Source organism: Filicampus tigris, chromosome 6 (assembly GCF_054856515.1).
Source record: "Filicampus tigris isolate MCC_2025a chromosome 6, RoL_Ftig_1.0, whole genome shotgun sequence".
NCBI lineage: Eukaryota > Metazoa > Chordata > Actinopteri > Syngnathiformes > Syngnathidae > Filicampus > Filicampus tigris.
Window position 1 is genome coordinate 16027308 of NC_141222.1, and position 15411 is coordinate 16042718.

The following is a 15411-nucleotide window of genomic DNA, read 5'->3' on the forward strand; positions in this document are numbered from 1 at the left end:
TAAATTATATACCCTGAACACACACTCGCACACCCACACGCACACACATTACACAGTCTGCTCATGCCACTCCACTGGTTCCACTGGTTTCATTGTAGGACGTAATGATCTCCAGTCCAATTCATCATTGCTCCACGTTAACAATCATTTTGCACCGACTGACTGGCGAAATGAGGAAGTCCAACGATCAACACTCCTCTCGATACAGCAAAACATTCTACATTCAGGAACTAAATACACGTCCAAATTAAAAAGCAGTCAAAAGTTCATAAATGTGCCTTTAAACCATTCATGGCTAGTAGAAATGATACGCTTGTCACTATGTTTCAGGCAGTTGCAAAAAAGTGCTCCCGGACGTTCGAATTTTGCTGCTGAGAAAGACGGAAGACTAGAAGGTGAAAGTCACCGCTGTACCTGTGGGCCACACCGAGGGGCAGTCAACAAACAGGTGGTCGGGGATACAACTTCTGCGTTTGGAGTTCTTCTTCCTGATTTTGGCGACGATAGAGAGAAAGATGCAGCGAAGCAGAGCAGCTCCCTGCCTGCTTGCTTCTGGCAACTGCGAGTGTGGAGGTAAGTAAAGGTGCTTTTGTGTTTACTCATTCTCAATGGACAGAAAAGAGAGGTGGGGCCGTTCACCGCAGGTAACCCCCACACACACACACAGAAACACACACACACACACACATACACACACGCACCACCTATTTATTCTCTTTAACCTCTATCTCAGCTGATAAGGAATAAGACAAAGGGGAGGGCAAGGCAGAAAAGGGCAAAGGGTGTGACAAGAAATGATGAGTGGAAGCAATCAGGGTAAAGCTTGTCAGACAGCGTGGAAATGTGTTTACAGCGCTATCTGGCACACGTGACCTCTTCAGGAAAGCTTTCCCGAAAATGATCAAGTAAAAAAGATAAAGGGGCGTTCCTTGTGATTTGGAAATATTTCAAATACAATTCTATGGTTTTCATGATTATTTCTTCTCACATGGACAAAACCAAACGCAAGATAACGCGCATTGCCAAGGCCAGTACTGGGATTGGGCCAACCGCTGGAGCACAGGTGTCAAACGCAAGGCCCGGGGGCTAGTTCTGACACCCCCCCCCCCCCCCCCCTACATCGTTTGCAAAAGTAAATCAAGTATGTCGACTTCCATGATGCATGGTAAAATCTGAACCAAAATGTTGATATGGAATAAATAACAACACAAACAGGTGAGCCGTGATTGGTCCTTACCTGAGCACTGAGCAACCGTGATGTCATTTTCAGTCGACAGAAAGTGACGGCGCATGGAACATATTATTGCAAAGAATTTTGGGGGGTTGACATCCCCATCATAAACAGGTTTGAAATAACAGTGGTAGCACTCGGATGCTCCGTAGTTAGAACTGAATAAAGGTTTTGCTTCTGGAAATTTTGCAGGACAAAAGACATGTGATGAGATTACAGTGGCCATTGTGCTATCTCCAGGTAATCTTACATGTTTTCATTTTTTTATACGCTGAATTCATTCAATGCGTTCATTACATTTAAAAGTTTTCCCTTCAGCCAGCGAACCCATGAATGGTAACCTTGTTTATCATTTTTCAGGTAACAAGACATTTTCATTGGAAAGCAATCATACATTGGACAAAATCTGAACCAAATGGTAAACATTTTTAAATAGATAGTAAAGACAAACCTTTCACAAGGTCAATAGTATCATGTAAAATGATTAAATATGTAGGCTAAATATCACAGGTCAACAAAAATGTATGAAACTTTACTCGATTATTTGTTTGCTCTGATTCCGAATCCGCCCTCATGTTTTCTCTTGCGTATCATGTTTTAATAATAACACATTCTAAAAAAAAAACAGTTGGGTTCAAAATAACACAATTTGGGGTCAAAAATGGATCCGATCTGGGTTGTTGTTGCAGAAAACAACCCCAAATTTTGGTAGTTTTGTACAACAATACCCACCTTTTTTTTTGTACATAACAACGCAAAAAGGACATTTGTGGATTGGTCCATTTTTGACCCAAAATTGTATTCTTTTTAAACCAAGTATTTTTAGAGTGTAATGTAACAATAATATAATATGTAATAATCAGAGCTGGGCATTTTACTAAAATTTTCCAGTCCGTATATCGCCTTCCGCCTACAGCCGGGCTACCCTTCCACTCTCCGTCTATCCGCCATTTTGTCCAGCTGGACCAAATAGTAATCGCCTATAGGCTGGCCCACCTATCATTTTAAATGGGCTTCCGTTTGCGTTTCCGTCTACAAACTTCAACCAACTTCCACTCGCACCGCCCCACCCCAGCGATATTTGAAATGAAAGACTCACCATGACATGGAAGCCTCAACCCCTGCCGGACTAAATTCGACTCCTTTTAGGACCCCGAAGCCTCGGCTGCGGCCAACGGGAAACGGAAACTGCGCCTTGGCCATTGAAGCCTCACCGCAAAAATAGAAGCCTACAAAATGGGCATCCGTCATAGGCGGATAGACAGACTGGTACGTCACATACTGTAGGAATGATACCCAGCTCCGGTAATATTTAGGAATATTTATGAATTAAGGGTTAGGTTCAGCAACAGTTGGAATTTTTTTTCTGAAGCTTCATAGTTATAAATTACAACACATGGTAAGATAAACAAAAAATAAAAATATCTCTCTAAACCATGATGTGCTAGAAAAAATGTAAAGCCATTTTTTTTAATTAGCATGCAAAAAAAAAATACGCTTACCATTTCAGATTAAAATGAGCTGTTGACTAATGTAATTGCTGTCCTCATGCTAAAGACAGAAAAACCCACAATGGCCACTGAAATAACTAGAAATTGACAAAAGTTACGTTCAACAATTACTGATAATTCACACACACAAAAATCATCAGTGATTGTTTTTTTGCGTTCTAACAGAATCATTCAAAATAAATAAATAAATAAATAAATAAATAAATTAAAAAAGTGACAAAAGTGATGGTACCCTTAAGATCATGTTGCATACATCCGAGGAAATCATTTCTGTAACTCTCATTCAGACAGCAACAGTATTTCCCAGCTCCAGATGCCTCATGTTACGAGAGTGCCTTCTACAGACTTGCATGTTTTGGCTTCTTCCACAGATGTTGAACAGAATTCAGATCAGTGTGCATTGGCCCTTCATTCTGTACGAGGACCTACGACTAGTGGCTAAGGACGAGCTTTCTGACATTTCTCTCTAGAATGCCTTCAGAATCTCGAGATTTCGCTGCACCCTGCACAGATTCACGACACAAAATAGCCCGATATAGAACATGAGCAACATTTTTCTTTGTAGTGGGTACAGTGTTGTTTTCTTTGTGTTCTTTATTTCGACACATACAAACAAAAAGCTCCAGTCCAAAGGACATGCTCTCAAAAGCTCTGGAGCTTGTCAACAAGCATTTTTTCAAATCCCAGTTTTGACCATTTCAAACTAGTGTCCACTATAAGTTATGAGCAATACCGTCAATTATTTTCTTTCTCAAGTTAAAATCTGTCAATGCACCACCAGGCTTGTCCTTAAATCCACTTTTCAGATGTGGATCATTGCTAGACCACAATGATCACACATAAACGGGCTAGATAGCCAAAGTGATTTTGACGATTCACTTTCAGCGCTAACTAGACTTTGCCACACTTATACACGCAATGAAACAAAACAGTCTGCGATATAGACTAAACACAAGGCATTCCGGACATTTTTGTCAGACACACACAAGGGATGTGTGGAAGCTTAAACGCAAACTTAAAAAAAAAATCTGTAGTGCACAACAAGCCCAACACTGTTATCACGTGCGGTGCAATTGTCATTGTACAAGTGATACATTAACCAATGGCTCTGTTAATGAAGGACAAGCCATGACTGATTCTCCATTTTTGGTTGGCACACAAACACACACACACGCACGCACGCACACACAGATAGACAGAGCAAAGTTTGCAAACGGACAAAATCTGTGGTCCCGTCAACATGGTGGAATCGGGAGTGAAGGCCAAGCAAAGCCATAAAGCCATTTAAGAGGCGGACGAGAGCCCAATTCAGACATGCTAAATAGCAGGAATACACATCAGAAGACAAGCTCATGTGTAGAGTAACACCACACACTTTAAAAAAAACATTATTTTTTTTTAGGAGAGCAAGAGAAGTGGCAAATTCCTCCTGAGCAGCAAATGTAAGAAGTTCATATGCAAACAGGTGGATGAGACACAGGTATGGAGGTGATGGTTATCATACATGGGGGAACTGGCCATACAGGTCTGCTGTGGACCCACACAGCAGGCGAAATCCAGTGGTGTGTGTGTGTGAAAAGAAGAACTCCAAATAGTCTTTTCCATGTTCATGTGTACTTCACGTGTATTGGCTTTTGAGCATTTTGTTGCATTTAAACGGCAATGTGATTTTGCAAGATTCTCATTACGCTCAAGCAGCTCCATATACATACACGTTTACACAGAGATTAAAAAAAAAAAAAAAATCTGCTGATGCCCAAAAGCCATTGTCAGTAAAACAACATTTCCCAAAAGGGAAACGTGTGTTCAGTTGTAACACTTCCTCATTCAAAGGTTTCACCTCACATCCTGAAACGAGAGTCAGCCAATCGCAATGTCCCGCTTATCATTAACAAAAAGGACTCAGCACAATCATAGTGCCTTTCTGCCCCACACTCTCTCTCTTTCTCTCTTTCTCTCTCTCTCTCTCTGATCAGCCTACACACACAGGATCTAACTTTTTTTTTTTTCGTCCTGATGTGAGTCGAGTCCTCTTTTGCCTACTCCTTTGTCAGCTGACACTCCAGTCATGTGGTTTGCAGCTAACCAATAGCACAATCAATGCAAGGTCAAGGACAAGGAAGGAGAGAGAAAAAAATAACAAGTTGGGGGAGCTAGCGAAATGACTCAGACAAAGCATAAACTCAAATAAACGCATATGACTCGTCTGACCACCGACCAGTTAACCGCTGCGGCGTCAATACGGAGGACAGTCATGTGAGAGTCTGCGAGCTTTGAGACAATGAAAAGCTGAGCTGACGCGACATGGCGGTTGTACCACATATTCTAACAGTTTCGACACGAAACAGTGGCGTCACTATTTGCACAACACACTCTAAACTGCACTGGAGGACAAATTGTGTAACGCTGGGACAAACATTCAAGCGAGCAGCGCATGTGTAAAATAAGATGGGACATTTTATACACTCGAGACAACTTTAATGAAGTCTTTTAAACCCTCCATAGTAAGGACGTCAACTTCTTTTGATCATGAGCCATATGATTTCACACAGAGCCCTATTCACGGTGAAAATTACACAAATGTATAATCACCTCATCATATTATTACGGAAACAGTAATCCTCCACTTTATTGTTTTTAAACAAGTCTCAAAGTTATTACAGTATGGCAGAGGGATATTTTAAGGTTTAAAGCGGAAGTCAACTCCAACTTTTTTTTTTTCAAGAATATGGTCAATGCAGCAGGCCCACTAGTTGAAACAAGGTAATATGATTACTATAAAATATGAGTTAAGCAGCTAAATCCACCCATTTTTAGCCATCTTTGGGGGCGGCCAGTTTGTCACTTCTGTTGTGAAAATGATATCACAACTGCTCAGGGCTATTATAACGACCAATCACAGCTGACCTGTTTTCTGAAGCTGGGCTATGATAGGTTGTTAGCTGAGCCCTGAGGGTGTGTGATGTCATTTTCAGTCGAGAGAAGTGACAAAATGGCCGCCCCCGGAGATGGCTAAAAACGGGTGGATTTTGCTGCTAAACTCATATTCTACAAAAACAATATTAATCTGAATGCCATGTTTCAACTAGTGTGCCTGCATAGAACATATTCTTTAAGAAATAAATAAATTAATAAATAATAATAATAATAATAATAATAATAACAATATGTTCTATGCACCCTTTACTCATCTAAACACAGCATTTTGATTAAAATTGCATTTGTGGAATATGAGTTAAGAAGCAAAATCTACCCGTGTTTAGCCATCTCAGGGGGCGGTCATTTTGTCAATTGCTGCCGACTGAAAATGACATCACAGTTGCTCAGGGCTCAGGTAACAACCAATCACGGCTCACTGTTTTCAGAAGCTGAGCCGTGATTGGTTGTGTTCTACAGAGCACTTGGGGTATTGGGACGTTTATAATTAACCCTACATATGTATATTGAAGTACTTGTACTGTATGGTGCTTCAAGTACGATTACAATATTTTAGTTTAATGATATATTATTTCAATTCTATTCAATGTAGTGACCTTATGACCTTGCTTTTGGCTTCATCTAATTTAGTAAATTTGTATTTGGCCCATAAAATGTTCCAGGTTAAGATCATTAAGTGTTCCCCGTCAGTAGAATGCCACTTTTTTTTAATCCCCTGTGAAAGTAAGCTCTGTGATGTGATGTAAGGTGGCAACCAATCTTCAACTTTAAATATTTTATTTATTTGAGAGACGATTTGTTCTTTTCACACAAAGTCGCACCCACAAACACACTCTGGCAAAGCGAGAAGGATAAAAATAAGCCGGTTGGATTGCGGTATTAACACCGTCCAAATACAGATTCCTAAACACACAATGACTAAGCTGCTGAGCGGTGTCACGAAACAGGGATTTTATGACAAGAAACAAAAAGATGAAAAACAGCTCCACCTGTTCTCCAGCTTGTGAAGGCTGGACTGAAACTGTTCAGAAAGCAGGAGCAAGAATGTGGGTGATGGTTTATGTTTGTGTGGTTTTCCAAAGAAACTCAGTTTGGGCAATGGTACACAGTAAATTTTGTAGAGTACATTTTACTCTAAAAAGACTATATTGGTTCCCAGTAAACAGAGTAAGATGTGAGAGTAGAATAGTTTATTCTGAGAAAGAGTTAAATATTCAGTGTAAAATTCTCAGAGTAAATGTTACGCTGAATATTTTACTCTCCGCCATTATTACCTATTGTAATAAAATTTACTCTGAGAATTTTGCATTGAATATTTTACTCTTCCTCAGAATAAATTTTGCGCTGAATATTCTACTCCCACATTTAACTCTGTTTACTGTGTAAATTTTAAGTTTATTATTATTATTTTTTTAATTTGCTGTCATTTTGTTATTGTTTTATTATGTGTTTGAGAGGTGTCCTGGCGGGTCCAACACTAAATTACAACCCACGGCCAAAACGATTTTAATGCATACTTTAATTATTACCTATTGTTGCATTAAGGAGTAAGACTATTGCTTTAAGGCATAAAATAACTTGTGTTTTCTCAGACCAAACTGAGCTGTTAAACAAGACGATCAAGTCGACAGACAACTTCTTCCAGAGACTCTTTCCACCACCCAACCTTTGCGTCACAAAGCACACCTCTGTCGCCTAGCAGCCAGGATGACTGAGGATAACAATCATGAACGGTAACATAACGTAGCGATTCGAGTCTTTAGTGAAACCCAATACGGAAAAGTCCACTGCACTGTTTCCCTTTGGTCTCAGTAGTCCTCTATAAATGCTCTCGGGCAAACAATTCAATAGAAATAGATAGATATCACGATTGTTAGACCCATGAAGGATTTCAGTGATAAACGGGTTTACTAAATTGGTCGTCTGATATGTGTTCCTGGTGTTGTATGGGCAAACATTTGCTCAGAAGTCACACTCTGCTGACAAGTACAAACTTGGCAACCTAATGGATTTGGAGCGCTTTTAATGAAGTTAGCACACGTTTGTACCAGGATGAACATTACCAGTATGTACTGTATGAGTAGTATCTTGACCATCACACATTCCCACACCTGCAATTCGGACAACTATCCCATTGTGTGTAGTAACAGGTATGCGGCAAAGAGATTGTTCAATCAGGTGCATCAAGCATGCGCGTGTGCACAAACGAGCAAGCTAATATGTCTTCTCTTGCTCTAAAACTATTGGGAAAAAAATCCCTCCCCATCCAAAGGGGGCAAAAGGAGGAGGACGAAAGAAACACACAGTGAAATGAAGCATGATAACAGAGGTAGCGCTAAGAGCAGAGAGAAGAAGGGGGTTCAGCTGTGTCACCACACAGTAGGTGGCCCAGGTTGCATGGGGGTCAAAGGTGGCACGATGCAAGACAGGGGCACGTGCAGAGAAGGACTGTTGATGCAGCCTTCGCAATGGGTTGGATGTCACCTGTTTACACACGCGCATGCTGCATCGCATGCAGGCCGGAGGTTGTGCAATAACAGCAGAATTTACAAGGACATCATAGAAAAGTAAAAGAACATGATTCTCATTATGACCTGGATGAATGATGATATTGACATACGCAATGTTATGAAATATTGTATTTGTGGAATAAGAGTTAATCCACTCGTTTTTAGCCATCTCTGTCACTTCTGTCGACTGAAAATGACATCACAGTTGCTCAGGGCTCAGGTAACGACCAATCACAGCTCACCTGATTTCTGAAGCTGGACCATGATTGCTGTTATCTGAGCCCTGAGCATCTGTGATGTCATTTTTGGTCAACGGGAGTGACAAGATGGCCGCTCCCAGAGATGGATTGAAAAGGGTTGGATTTTGCTGCTCAACTCATATTCCACAAACGCATTATTAATCAGAATGGCGTGTTTCAACTAGTGGGCATGCAGAGAACATATTCTTGAAAAAAATATGTTTGGGTTGATTTCCTCCTTAATAAAAATGTTAGTCCCTCTGTATTTCAAGCATGTTGGACTCAAAAAAATGGTATTTGCCACTCTGTCATTAGTTGGCCTGCCGGCTTCTCACTCACTCCGTCACACACGTTAACAAGCAAAGGGAGTTAGCCAAGTTCAACCTCAGACAGACGCCTCCCCAGATAGCTAGCTCGCTAGCTACCTCGCTAGCTAGCTACCTTGCAGCTTGTCCGAACCAACAAGGATTTATTCACAGCACCAACTGGGGTAAAAAACAAACCGGGCTCTAACTTTGGCCACGGTACGGCGAGTAATCGTGGTGAAAGTAAGTCATTATAAATGAATAAAACAACAATAACTTTTCCACAGTTAGAAGCCGCTGTCAAAATGCGTCGCGGTGCTCTTGGGTTCAATAGATGGTTTCAAATCAGACAATGTGAGGCTTTAAAAAGCACTTTGGCCACGGTATGGTGTAGATAAAGCGCTATTATAAGTGCACTCCATTTACCAAGTTGATCAAATTGGATTTTTCATTTGTTGCATCTTTAAAATTAAGAATTTGAAAATGTGACATGAGACATTTCCTGCACAGTTAATTTATGTTTAAAACAGTTTCATTTGGATCGGCTTAATGCCATTTCCAAATGTTCCTACGGGGAAAATGACCTATCTAGTCGACGTTATTTCTTGTATCACATCACGCCAGTGTCTAATACTCGGTAGAACATTAGAGGAGCTCCTAAGGGAGGCCAATAGAGGGGAGAGAATGCCGCCATTGTGCTTTTCAGGTATGTGTGTGTTTGTGACAAGAAGAGAGAGTGGTGGTGAGCAGACATCAGATCTTCTTACAGCTATTTCATAAACAGCACAATAGTACCAACAGGTTCCTTCCTTGTAGTCACGCTCTTCTTTTACTGGGCAACTTTTGCCGCACTCTTAGCGGATTAGCTTTATGGCGCACACGTACACACGCATGCACACACACATTCAAACACACGCACACACCAGGCTTAGTGTTCCGTTTCCCACCGTGAACATGAGATGGTCATGTGACAGTCATGTGACATATAGCTGCTATGCTGTTTCTCTGCGTTGAATGATAACAACTCTTTAAAATGTATATACGCTCACTTTCACGCTCAAGTTTCTTTTAATACCAACTGATCTTTTTTTTTTTTTTTTTTTGTGGTGAAACTTGGTATGGCTAGAAGGCAATTGCTGATACGGCGCTAAGGTGAAAAAACACGAGATATGAATTCCTGTCTTGAACGGCCGTGTCCATTTTGCAATAGACTAGCGATCCTGTGAGATGAGATACTAAGTCTGTTTGTGTTTCCATATGAAATAATCTGTCATCAGGTCTGACCAGTACTTCGGCACAACCGACGTGCACACACACGCACACGCGCACACACCTTAAACTTTTGGAACTATTTACAGTATTCACAATGACGCTGGCTGGGATGAAGGATAACAGACAATTCACAAAAGGGAGTGATACAAGGAAGTAGAGAGACTATAACGCTTGGCGTTACGAGAAATTAAAGCGGAGAAATGTTGTTTTCAGGACTCCATTTAATATTTCAACCCCAAAAAACTCCGTGTCCATGCGCTGCTGCACTAACGAGCGAGTGTTTGCAAGTGTATCAAATTGTCTGATCAAATGAGGAACACAAATGATTTTCACAATGTAAAACTGACAGCATGGAGCAGCTTGCGTTATGATACACAAACTTCTCCAAATCGACAGCCATTTCATGAAAGTCACATATTTTGCTTTCACCTTCCACATCCAATGTCCCCGTGACCCTCAAGTGTGCGGCATCGCATACAGAACGAGCCAATCTCGTTTGTACATCAACAAGATGGCCAAGGCTAAAGTGGCGCCCTGCGTAACCAGTTTTGGGAAAACGCACACACAAGATGACTAGACAAGACAACACCGAATCACGCGCGCGCGCGCACGCACGCACGCACACACACACACACACACACACACACACACACACACACACACACACACACACCTCTGCACAAATAAACACAGTCTCTGTTCCATAACCTTGGAGTGAAGGTTAGAGCCGTCCGCTGGGTCAGTGTGAACACTGGACCAGCTGAAGAAATGTCCTTCCAGATACCCACTGAGTGTCTCTCTATCAACCCGGTGAGGAAACAGACACGACTCTAAATAAGCTCAACGGAACATCTCGCCATGACACCAACCTGGAGGATGACGGAGGGCGTTGTCTCGCGTGCTTCGGTTCTTCTGCCGAGGTTTTTGGACCAACAGTCCAGGGTTCACGTTCTCATCTCCACTCCCTCGTGGTTTTCTCCTTGGTGTTGTCCGTCAGGTTCTGCGTGGTCTCTCGTGCGCTGCCAATCCGCCTCCTGTCTTCAATGAGAGGCCCCCCCGCCGCCACCAGGACCACAGTCAGAAATGTTCTCCGACACTGTCAACATGCGAGCTATCAAACACACGCGCGCTGAAAAAGAGGACAAGATAGAATTTCTGTTCCTCTTTTGGTGTTTTTTGGGGATTCTGACTCAGATCCTCTGTTTGCCTCTGCTCCAGTCACGACAGCACTTCTTGTAGACGCAACAGCAGGAGACAAGAACAGAAGATTTTTTTTTTTTTTTGACAGGGGGGCATTACAGCCCACAGGTTTCCGAATGGAGGAGAGAGGGAGTACAGAAGGTGACGGTGGGAGGGATGGAGGGAGTAAGGGCAGCGGTAATTAGTGAATTTGTACCTGACTCTCACTGACATAAGCCCCGCATTCCTCGGAACCGAAGAGAGAAGGAGGGTGAGGAAAAAAGAGGGGGAAAGTTCCAGCACACTTAATGAACCCCAGGAACCCACCAGAGGACCCTTCCACACACACACACACACACACACACACCAGCAGCAGCAGCACCAACACTCGCAGGGAGGAGAAAACCTTCCTTACAGCACACCATCGCTGACTTGTCACTCCAGCTTTCAGGTGGATGTCAGATAGACACACGTCACCGCTCTCACTCCTCTCCGTCCATCGGTTTTCTGCTTCTCCCCTCGATCCTCCTTTCTCTTTCTTTCTCTTTGCACCTGTGTACGGTGTACACACTAGCTCCTTCACAAAACTCACCAAACCAGAATTGGGACGGCCCAAACCCCCAACACGACTCGCTCCCTCCCTCCCTCCCTCCCTTCTCTGCTATCGCTCCGGATGGGAAATGCTATCCTTGTGTGTGTGTGTGGCTCTAGCCAATCTTTGTCCTAGTGTGTGCGGGGTGTGTGCGCGTGTGTTTGTGTGCGTGCTTAACGGCCAAAACCTGAATCGTAGCCGCCAGAGCAACATTCCACCCAAGGGCAGCACACCTTAGTACAAGCCGTCACTAAGGAGCACATCCACCGCAATGCCCATAATGCTTTTGTCTACAGGTGAGTTTTACACACTCACTAATAGTTACACCGCCGAGATCAGCACCGCACGATGCCTTCATACTACAGGGTTCCCTCCCATGACGTAGTTCCCGCTGTAATGACAACTTTCAGGAATAACAGCTCACATACTCTCGTATTTCTCTCTCCCTGTTGTGATCCCAGGGAGAAGATGGCTGCCGACGACTGTCGGGGGGTGGGATGGGAAAACTCTCACATGGGCAGTTTCTCAGTCCTTCTTTAGGGTTGCTGCACATTTTCAAGCAAGTAAAGCTGCAACGGGCCCAAAAAAAAGTCTTGAGATGAGAGATGACATGGTTATTATTCTTTAATTAATTGATTATGACTCAATTAAATGATCTTGATTGATTGTTGGTCATTTTTTTTTTTTTTTTTTACAGAAGTCAACCCCAAATTTTCTTTTTCAAGAAGAAAGTTTTCTATGCATGCCACTAGTCGAAACATGGCATTCTGATTAATATTGTGTTTGTGGAATATGAGTTAAAGTGGAAGTCAACGCAAAGGCAGGTAAAAGTAGAGAAAAAGTAGAGAAAAATGGTGACTCTTCACAGAACCACGGAAAAGAAAGCAAAGAGGATTTTTTTGGGCTTGACGTCAAATATGTACCCGAGTGGATGTATTGATTAAATAGTATCATTAAAGTGGAAGTCAACCCAAACATGTTTTTTTCAAGAATATGTTCTATGCAAGCCCACTAGTTGAAACAAGGCAATCTGATAAATATTGTGTTTGTGGAATAAGAGTTAATCCACTCGTTTTTAGCCATTTCTGGGGGCGGCCATTTTGTCTTCTGTTGACTGAAAATGACATCACAACTGCTCACAACGACCAATCACGGCTCAGATTCAGAAAACGGGTCAGCCGTGATTGGTCGTTGTGAGCAGTTGTGATGTCATTTTCAGTCGGCAGAAGACAAAGTGGCCGCCCCCAGAGATGGCTAAAAAAGAGTGCATTTTGCTGCTTAACTTAAATTCCACAAACGCAAAATTAATCAGAATGCCGTGTTTCAACTAGTGGGCTTGCTGGGAACATATTCTTGAAAAAAATATGTTTGTTGACTTCCACTTTGAGCAGTAAAATCCACCCGTTTTAGCCATCTCAGGAGGCGGCCATTTTGGCACTTCTGTTGACTGGAAATGACATCACAACTGCTCAGGGCTCATGCAACCACCAATTACGGCTTACCTGTTTTCTGAAGCTAAGTCATGATTGGTTGTTATCTGAGCCATGAGAAACTGCAATGTCATTTCTAGTCGACAAATGTGACAAAATGGCCTCCCCCTGAGATGAGTAAAAACAGGTGGATTTTGCTGCCGAACTCACATTCCACAAATGCAACATTAATCAGAATGCCGTGTTTTGACAAGTGAAGGCACATAAAACATATTATTGCAAAGAATTTTTGGGGGTTGACTTCCGCTTTAATGCCATCCATTTTCCGTACTTATACTGGAGCCTATCCCAGCTAACAACAAAAGGTGCACTGTGCAAATGCGGTATAACCAGGGGCGGGGTGGCCATCGGGAATGTCGGCCAGTGTATTTCTGGGCCGGTCTTGAAGTCACGCCCGTCAGCAGCCGCATCCAGTCGCCGACGTACGTTTCGGCGCGTGACGGCCCGTCCATGACAACTTTTCAGCGCATGATGGCCACACGCCAACCCCCATTTAGCCGCCAATACGAAAGAAGAGGGGCTGTATTTTGATCAATTTTCACTTCCTGGAGGTTTTACGGCCAGATGTTCCAAATGTTTGATGTAAACCATATTGAGGACTTTGTGCCTGTGCAGTATAAGTAAAATTGTTTCCACGGGACCCCAAATCAAGTGGCGGACCATGTATCTGTATTTGGTACCTGGCCCTTCAGTAGCGACTTACTTGACTTAATTACATCTCTTTACATCACCACTATCAAGTCAATCATAGCAACCATTAATAAAATACAAAAACACAAAATGACAGTACTCAACTGTGTCACGTACATTATACTTTTATCAACTAAAAATCAATCAACATACTCCACAGAGATGCTAATTATTAATTAAATGGATTCATGCCTGCAGATCCTTGCAGACGTGTTTTGCAAGTCGAAGTTACAGGTTTTGCTTTGACTAACCAACCAGGAGACAGAAAAATGCTGACATTATTGTGGTGCCAGCAATCTGGCGATTTTCAAATCTCATTGGTTAAAGTGAGTGTCACATTGCCCAAAAAAAAAAAAAAGTTTAGGTTACATGGTGAGGACTCCGGGTTGATTAGCTTGACATGGTAGCACATAGAGGCTGAAATCAGAACAGAAAAAATAGAAGATCCACATACACATACTGGATGCGCTGCCGTCAAAAGAAATGCTACGAAACAAAGAGATGTTGAAGTAAATTAATACAATTTCATGGAACGAATTTTAGAAATTAGTTTGTAAAAGTAGACCATTCCATCTGATAGCGATTCGGCCAGCAGAGAAGGCCTTGCTGGCCCTGATGGTCAAATATTGCCTAAATTGCTGGCGGCAGCTCTGACTGTATCCTACTACCGGCTCCATTGGTGAGTTCATCCATGCTTGTCGTTTATATGTATTTTCTTCATCACTTCCGCACCCACTATTTAATCTTGTCATAGCGCGTGTTTGATCATGCAGAGTAGTTTCAACTCACTGCACAAGAGCATTCCCCTTTCATTCAACTGTGTGTGTGTGTGTGTGTGTGTGCTTACTTACCTGAAGATCTCGCAGGAATTAAAGCGGGGCGGGACCACGCACTTCCTTCTTCCTTCTCTCAAGCTCTTCGCAAACACCTTGTCGTCATGGAGATGAGGCCAGCCAGAGCCTCTCCGAGCACTAAGGCAACCGCCAATGCTGAAGATAAAAGAGAGGAAGCTGGATTTCTGTTTGGAGCAGCAACACACATACACATTCATAGGTTAGCGTGCGCGCGCACACACACACACACACACACACACATTGCGCGCACGCAGTAGGGAACTTGTGTGAATAGGAAACTGAGATTGAGTCAGATGTGCTCACACAGAGAAGTAACGTTTCAACAGAGTGGCTGAACTCTGTGCTGGGAGGAGGCCGTTGGATGTGTTGCTCAATGCACAAATGCTTACTTAACACATATTTATTTACTCAAAACATCTATCGGGCCATACAAAAAGTGTGCACAAGCATGTGAGTAATGACACTAAATTTACACCATGACCAGTAAACAACAGCCCCTCCCAAGTTGTCATCAAGACAATGTAATCATTAAACTAATAAAAGAGTGTCAGTGTCATACATTCATACAGTACTTTCACAACATTTTGATATTACTGTGCTT

General features: G+C 42.4%; 1 protein-coding gene and 1 long non-coding RNA gene across 15 annotated transcripts in view; one reads left to right on the plus strand and one right to left on the minus strand.

Moving 5' to 3' along the window:
* Positions 1 to 14980, minus strand: part of rbm47 (RNA binding motif protein 47) — a 32100-nt gene extending 17120 nt beyond the window's left edge. For 10 of the 14 annotated variants that reach the window (XM_086034077.1, XM_086034075.1, XM_086034071.1 and 7 more), the window contains exons 1-2: positions 11600 to 11794; positions 10875 to 11043 (exon numbers count right to left, since the gene is read on the minus strand). The gene's annotated coding sequence lies outside the window, so the exon portion shown is untranslated. Of the gene's footprint in view, positions 1 to 414; positions 1096 to 10874; positions 11135 to 11599; positions 11795 to 14807 lie in introns of those variants that run through there. The other 4 variants (XM_086034065.1, XM_086034063.1, XM_086034064.1 and 1 more) reach the window with 4 other exon arrangements.
* LOC147145989 (uncharacterized) lies at positions 11601 to 12442 on the plus strand. The gene is made up of 2 exons (XR_015087227.1): positions 11601 to 12072; positions 12238 to 12442. It is a non-coding gene; the product is annotated as an uncharacterized LOC147145989 (long non-coding RNA).
* Positions 14981 to 15411: the final 431 nt, after the last annotated feature.